Consider the following 7,449-nt stretch of genomic DNA (forward strand, 5'->3'; position numbering starts at 1 on the left):
CCCACCAGTATCCCCCCGTCCCCGGCTGTCCCCGCTCCGCTCGGCTCCCCCGGACCCCGCACCTCTCTCGGCCTCTGCCCGGTCCCGCTCCCTTCTCCAGTTCTGTCCCGGCCCCGCCGCGCGGCTCCGGGCACCGCCCCGAGCGGGGCCGTACCGTGATGGGCTGTACCGAGCCGTGATGGGCTGTACCGAGCCGTGCGGGACTGTACCGGGGGCAGAGCGGGAACGCGGGGCCGGGCGGGGCCGAGCAGACCAGAGCCGACCCGACTCTACCCGAGCCGTGCCTACTCGGGTCTCTACCCGGGCCGTGCCTACTCGGGTCTCTACCCGGGCCGTGCCTACTCGGGTCTCTACCCGGGCCGTGCCTACTCGGGTCTCTACCCGGGCCGTGCCTACTCGGGTGTCTACCCGGGCCGGGGCTACTCGGGTGTCTACCCGGGCCGTGCCTACTCGGGTGTCTACCCGGGCCGGGGCTACTCGGGTGTCTACCCGGGCCGGGGCTACTCGGCTGTCTACCCGGGCCGGGGCTACTCGGCTGTCTACCCGGGCCGGGGCTACTCGGCTGTCTACCCGAGCCGGGGCTACTCGGCTGTCTACCCGAGCCGGGGCTACTCGGCTGTCTACCCGAGCCGGGGCTACTCGGCTGTCTACCCGAGCCGGGGCTACTCGGCTGTCTACCCGAGGCGACCCGAGCCGCGCCGACCCGAGCCGCGCCGACCCGAGCCGACCCGAAGTCAAAGAAGCATTTGGAAAATGCTCTCAAGCAGATGGTGGGATTTTGGGAATTGTCCTGTGCAGGGCCAGGAGTTAAACTCAGTGATTCTTGTGGATACCTTCCAGTTCTGTACTGCATGATTCCAGACTCACTGCAGTGCCTCGACCAAGCTGTGGCTCTGTATAGTGCCTCCCCATGGCAATCCCAGCAACCACTAACACAGGTCTGCCTGGCTTCCCTGAGGAGCTACTCTCTCTCATGTCCTGGAGGTTTGATGTGTGTTCATCAAATTGAAAAAGGATTTAAAAATAAAGGAGTATCATAAACACCCTAAACAATCAGATCTATATAGCATGTTGTCAATATAGATAACATTATTTAAATAATAAGCTCAGAACTTTCACCTGTAAATTAAAACCTCTTATTGAAATATATGCTGATTACAAGGCAAATGTCTTTGTTTTAATTATCTTAATTATGGGCTTTTAACGTCAAGAATCTGAATAATAATAATAATCTGAATAATTAATATAATTATCTGAATAAAATAATCTAAATAAAATAAAATAAAAAATCGTAATAATCTGAAATAAAAACACTCATAAATGGCAGCATGTAACAACAATAGCTGCAGCTGCTGGCACTTGGACTGGGCTGTCAGGGTGAGGAATTACGTGATTCCTGGGGAGGGCATGGTGGGTGGTGGGTGTGCAGGGAGACTATAGGGCTGAGAACAGTGTCTGAACATACCTGTCACATGAAGTGATGGTGGCAGCTTGGACTAACTGCATTTATCATCCCCAGTTGTATAGCTCCCACCCCTGAGTACTGCATGTGGGGGAGAGTTGCTTGCGAGTGGGAAGAGAAGGAGACTGGGCTGGTGCATGTGTACTCAGTTAATTTTAATTAGTTAATTAATTTAGTTAGTTGATGAGTTTTCCATTGTTTTGTCCTACCTGGGTGAGGCACAGCTGTGACTGCTGCATCCCTGGAGAAATGCTTGCCATGGACCAGGTCTGAGAAAGGCCTATCAGCTGTGCCCCTTCCACGAATGAGTCTGACAGTGCTTGGGGCAGAAGATCCCACAGCCACAGGGTCCAAGCAGCTACCTCCTGCAGCATGTGCCTCCTCACAGGGCACTGAGCTCAGTCCGTGGGCACTGGGATATTAGGCAAAGCCATTTCCAAGCAAAGGAGAGGTGCTGATCTCTGCTTCTCAGTAGACAGGCTGCAATTCCCACTCCACAATGGTATGTGGAGAAGGAGAATTAACTTGCATTTTCTCTGGTTCACCACTAGCAATTTCATTCCCCCTTTTGGGCTCCTGCTTCCACTCCCATTGCCTGTTCCTGAAAAACTAATTTTCAGACGCTCATTAGGATGGTGTGTCATTGGAGTGTCCTGCCTCATCCTCAGCACACTGTGTGCTCAGTTGTCCTACTGCCTTTAGAAGTGCCCCCAGAGAGGGTTTCTGCTATGCTCCCAGCCTTGCAAGACATTTTGGAGAAAACCAGTGAGCTGAAGGGCAGATTGGCAGGCAGATTCAGATTGTTTTTCTTTTCTAGCTGGACATAGAGAAATAGGAAATCTTTAGAGACCTTGAAAAGGAAAAGTACTTCCCTCTGAATTGCTAAACCGATGGCATGGCTAAGAATAGCCTCTGAAGGGAGAGGGAAGATGAATGACATGAGGCATTCAGCACCTTTTCTTACTGTGCACTAGTTGTGAAATTTAAAAAGTGAAGTATCAAGGCACGTGCAGGCGAAGGGGAATGGCCAGTCACGCTGTGGACGTTTGGAGGAGTGTGTTATTATGTAAAGCAAATTGCGGAAAGGTTAGCAAATACCGCTGCTTCCCTCGGGAGCTCTTCTCTTGCCAAAGCCATTAGTGCACTGGCAGGATAACAGATCCTCTCTGCTAATTCTCTAGGTCATAAGCAAATTGAGACAGAAAAGCTGATCTGCTATCAATCTACATTAGGCACAGGAGTCCAGCTCACCTGTCCAGCAGCCACTGGTTTACAGAAAGTTTAAGGCTGGAATATCAAATTATAATTAAACTGATCCCATTTTGCTCACTGCTCAGGCAGGCTGGGCATAGAGCTCTGGGACAGGGCTGTACAATTCTTGCTGTCCCCAGGTGAGAGCACGGCACAGGGAGGGCAATTCCTCAGACAGTGCCCCGGGACTTCCACCGTGCTGCTTCATCCTTTCAGGGAAATCCACAGCCATGATGTTGCAGCTATGCTCCATGTCCAGGGGCTCTGGGGTTGCGGCCCCACAGGGAGGGCTCGGATTCAGGCAGTTTGTGCTTACCTCAGAGTCTTGATGCCAGCTCACAGTTGTGCAGCTTGCAATTTGGAAAGGGACAGATCAGGGAAATGTTGCATATGGGATGTGGGAAACTCCTTCCCTAGAGAGGAAGGGGTGAGTGAGGGCAGGAGGAGGCAGAGTTTTTTCTAGAAACAACCCAAGTATCTCCCAGCATGGGCAGAAAGAGTTTTCGATAACCTCAATATAAACTGCTTAGTGCGATTAAAACAACCCGCTCTCATGGAAGGGAAAGCATTCCTCCCAGGGAGGATTAAGCCCAGGTCTGGAGCCCCTCCCTCCATGGACACACCAGTCTGTGGATGAGTACCCTGGGCATGGCAGGTGCTGGGACAGTGGTCTTCTCTGCCATGCGTGCAGAGAGGTTTAGCCTGGATATTAGGTAAAGGGTATTCCCACAGCAGGTGGTTGAGCACTTGAACAGGGTCCCCAGGGAATGGTCATGGCCCCAAGGCTGCTAGAGCTCAAGAAGCATCTGGACAATGCTCTCAGGCACAGGGTGGATTTTGGTGTTCTGTGCAGGGCCAGGAGTTGATCCATGCAGATCCCTTCCACCTCAGAATATGTGCTTCCATGATTTCAAACACAAGTGGTGCCTGCAAAACCTCCAGAGTCACATTTGCAGTGAACAAAGACACCCACCTGCACATCATTTCAAATCCTGCCTTTGATCTCAGGTTCCGGTAACAACCTTCTCCCCATCCAATTACTTGTCTTACAATTGACATAGAAATATTAAATTCCTAAGAACTAAAGCGCTTTCAAAGTATAACCTACTTTCAAAGTAGACAAGATTTATCGTGGAAGCATTTGCTTTCTAGTCCTTGACATTATCAAAGTCACTGATGCCTCATCAGCAGCTCCATAAATGAGGCCTCCAAACACAATGTCTAGTTGCCTTTTGCTGAGCACTGTTTGCTGGCTGAGCTCTGATGATGGCAGTCTGGCACAAGTCCAGATTTTTGTTGGTGTTACATTTGGTCAGGGTGTGATTTCAGCAGAGGAACCCCAGCAAAGGCATTTGCCATTGCAGGGAAAGGAAGTCAAACAGCCATCGTGGAAGTGCTCCATCCCTAGAAGTGTTCAAGGCCAGGACGAAGCAACCTGGTCTAGTGAAGGTGTCCCTCCTCATGGCAAGGGTGGAATGAGATGAGCTTTAAAGTCACTTCCAACTCAAACCATTCTGTGATTCCATGATCCTTCAGAAGCAGCAACAGCAGGACACAACTGAGCAAAGAACAATTTGGTAAATGCTACTGTAGCGGGAGTCTTGACCTACAGATATCACTACAAAGTGACTATCCCAGAGGAGGACTTCCCTGTAAGGGTCACACCACTGCCTCACAGCCACATCCAGCCCCTTCTGCCTCCCTGGTGGCACTAGAGCTGGTCCTGGCTGCGCCCCTCTGACTGTGTGGCAGGTGGTGGCCCTGTCACCATCCCCTATGACTCTATAACCATGTGACCATGGTGTGCTGTGGGCATCCTTCTGCTGCCACACACTTCCAGGCGCAGTCAAGTCTGTCCTGCAACCCTCTGACCATTGCTGAGTAGCAGAGGCAGCCGCTGGCAATGTGGGCTCACTGCTGCTAGCCACAGCATCCAGAAAACAGCTCAAATTAAAACTGGGAAACCTTTGCAATGGAGCAAGCACCATGCTTCTGGTGGCGGCGGCAGCAGCAGCAGCAGCAGCAGCAATGGTGCCCCTGGTCGACACCTCTGCCTGGTCCCAGCTCTCATCATAAATTGCTGCACTAACCTACATGGAGAGGCATTAACTTTCTCTCCTAAAACAAGGTGCAATTAGTTGGGCTTAAAAGAACACCAAGCAGTGCTAACTACTCTCTAAAAGATGAATAGAATTAAGCCAGAGAAGCAGAAAATTACCTTTGTGGGAGATCTGTTGCAGAGTTTAACTGAACAAGGATGGTAGCTGGATTGACAATGAAGAATTTGTCTTTTAACACCAGTTCACAAGCACCTTGACTATCACCTTTTTTTTGCTCCTGGAAATCACCTAGAGTTTGAATTAATAATTTAATAATAAATAATAACGAGCTAATAAATAATTAATCAATATTTACTTAATAATTAATAAATAATATTTAATTAATATTTAATTAATAATCAATAAATAAAAATTAATAAGTATTAGCTAACGAATAAATAATAAATATTTAATTAAATAATTAATGATAAGTAATATTTAATAGTATTAAATTTTAATTAGTAAATAATAACAATCTAATAAATAAAAAATATTTAATTAGATAATGATTAACAAATAGTATTTAATAATAGTAGATAATATTTAATCATTATTTATTAATACTTCGTTAAACTAATACATATAAGGATAACAAAATATCTTGTTAAAAGTAATTATAATTAATAATAATTTTATTATTTTAATAAAACGAGCAAAATAAAGCAATGTAATAAAGAAAATTGTTATTATTTTAAACAAAATCAAACTAAAATAATAAAAACGAAAAAAACCCAGCTTTATTCTCGATATTTTAAACATTATCTTCAATCCAGAAACTACAAAACAGCTCCTCTCTGTCCCGCAGAAACAACAGCTCGTCTCCCTGTGCCACTCCAGACCCCGCACCCGCCTCCGGCCGCCCGAAAAGCCCAGGACGTGGCAGAAAGAATTGGCCACGACCAGCCCCGCCGCCCCAGGACACCGCCGGCCCCCAGATTCTGGCCCCAGCAGACGCGGGCATGGCGCCCGACCTCACCGGCGCTCCCCAGTTCAGTGAGCGCAGTGCTCCCGTCCTGGCGCACCGGTGCTCCCTGGACCGCTCACGCCGCCGCCCGCCGCCGCCTCTCCGCCGCCGCCTCTCCACCGCTCGCTGCCGAACTAAGGGCCGCACCCCTCCAGCTCACGCTATTTATAGCCCACGGCCGGCCAGCCCAGCCAATCACAGCCCGAGGCAGTGCCGGGCCCGCCAATCCCAGCCCGCCCGTTCCCGCCGCGCTCGCCTCCGCGACCCCCCGCTGTCCCCTCAGGCCCCGCTCCCGTGATCCCGCCCGCTCCCCGCCTTCTCCCCGTTTCTTTGGGCGAAGTTACGGCCGGGACCTGAACGGGGAGCCCCCGCCCACGCTTCCTGGGACCCAGCAGCACCTCTCGGGGCTGCGGCAGCTCGGCTGCACCGGCTCCCAAAGCAACAGCGGCTGGAGCGGCACCCCAGCAAAACGGGGGAGCGGGAACGGGCCACGACTGAGCGGGCTGAGCTTGGCGGGACCGCGCCTGGATTCAAAGGGCGGCTGTAATTGGCCACCTAGAACCATAACCTAGAACCATAACCTAGAACCCTGACCTAGAACCCTGACCTAGAACCATAACCTAGAACCCTGACCTAGAACCATAACCTAGAACCCTGACCTAGAACCCTGACCTAGAACCATAACCTAGAACCCTGACCTAGAACCCTGACCTAGAACCATAACCTAGAACCCTGATCTAGAACCCTGACCTAGAACCATAACCTAGAACCCTAACCTAGAACCATAACCTAGAACCCTGACCTAGAACCCTGACCTAGAACCATAACCTAGAACCATAACCTAGAACCCTGACCTAGAACCATAACCTAGAACCCTGACCTAGAACCAATCCACCAGGATTGGCGGAAGCTTTGAGGCTGCGGCCCATGGGAGCGCGAGGTGCTCAGTTAGGCAAAGCCAGGGGTGCTCGCAGGGTCCGCGATCGCCCTGGGCCCCGCTCGCCAGACTCCCGTCCCCTTCTCCAGCCCTCTCTATTGCCCTAGTCCCGCCTAAAAGGCCCCCGCAGAGCCTCTATGGGAACGCCCCAGCGGCACTCGGGGCAGGGGGCGGGGAGGGGTGTAGCCACCAGCTCGCCCGGGTGTGGTGCCAGCTCGCAAAGCTGCGATGGCAGCGCGAAGCAGGGAGCGGCGGTGCGGAGGGTGTGCACAGCTCGCTGCGGGCTCTGAGCGCCTCTTCCCTCGCAGCGGTTCCTCTTCTGCGGGGACTTGGACTGCCCGATTAGGTGTCTTCTCAGTAGACAGGCTGCAATTCCCACTCCACAGTGGCTATCACAGACGCAGGCAAAATCCCGGCTCTGCCAGCCATTTCAGCTCCCATGTTACGGTCCCATTATTTTGGCCCTGCCCATCTTGTTCTATTTCCAGTCACAGGACCCAGCCCCAACATCCATATCACAGGCCTACAGTGATTCCAGCACACAGATCCTACAGTGGCTATGTCATTGTCAGTCCCTATCCCAGCCCCACAGTGATTTCAGCTCTAGCCCTGGAGAGCCCTTCCCAGCCCCAGTGATTTCAGCTCTTGGCCCACAAGCTTTATTTAACTGCATGCTCTCTTCTTCCAGCTCCAGATGCATGTTTCTTCAATGCTGCTGGCAGAAACTTCTCCAGGT

At 51.1% G+C, this 7,449-nt stretch overlaps 1 long non-coding RNA gene across 2 annotated transcripts; it reads right to left on the reverse strand.

Annotated features, from left to right (window-relative positions):
- Nucleotides 1-1,596: 1,596 nt before the first annotated feature.
- On the reverse strand, nucleotides 1,597-5,927 carry LOC147650626 (uncharacterized). 2 transcript variants are annotated; one of them, XR_015275790.1, is made up of 5 exons: nucleotides 5,835-5,927; nucleotides 4,932-5,061; nucleotides 3,687-4,271; nucleotides 3,030-3,126; nucleotides 1,597-2,071 (listed from the first exon to the last, which is right to left on the reverse strand). It is a non-coding gene; the product is annotated as an uncharacterized LOC147650626 (long non-coding RNA). The 2 variants fall into 2 exon arrangements; XR_015275791.1 differs by lacking the exons at nucleotides 1,597-2,071; nucleotides 3,030-3,126 and having other exon boundaries at nucleotides 3,226-4,271; nucleotides 5,784-5,912.
- Nucleotides 5,928-7,449: the final 1,522 nt, after the last annotated feature.

The sequence above is a fragment of the Cyanistes caeruleus genome, chromosome 13, assembly GCF_971803275.1.
Source record: "Cyanistes caeruleus chromosome 13, bCyaCae1.hap1.1, whole genome shotgun sequence".
In the NCBI taxonomy this organism is placed as follows: domain Eukaryota; kingdom Metazoa; phylum Chordata; class Aves; order Passeriformes; family Paridae; genus Cyanistes; species Cyanistes caeruleus.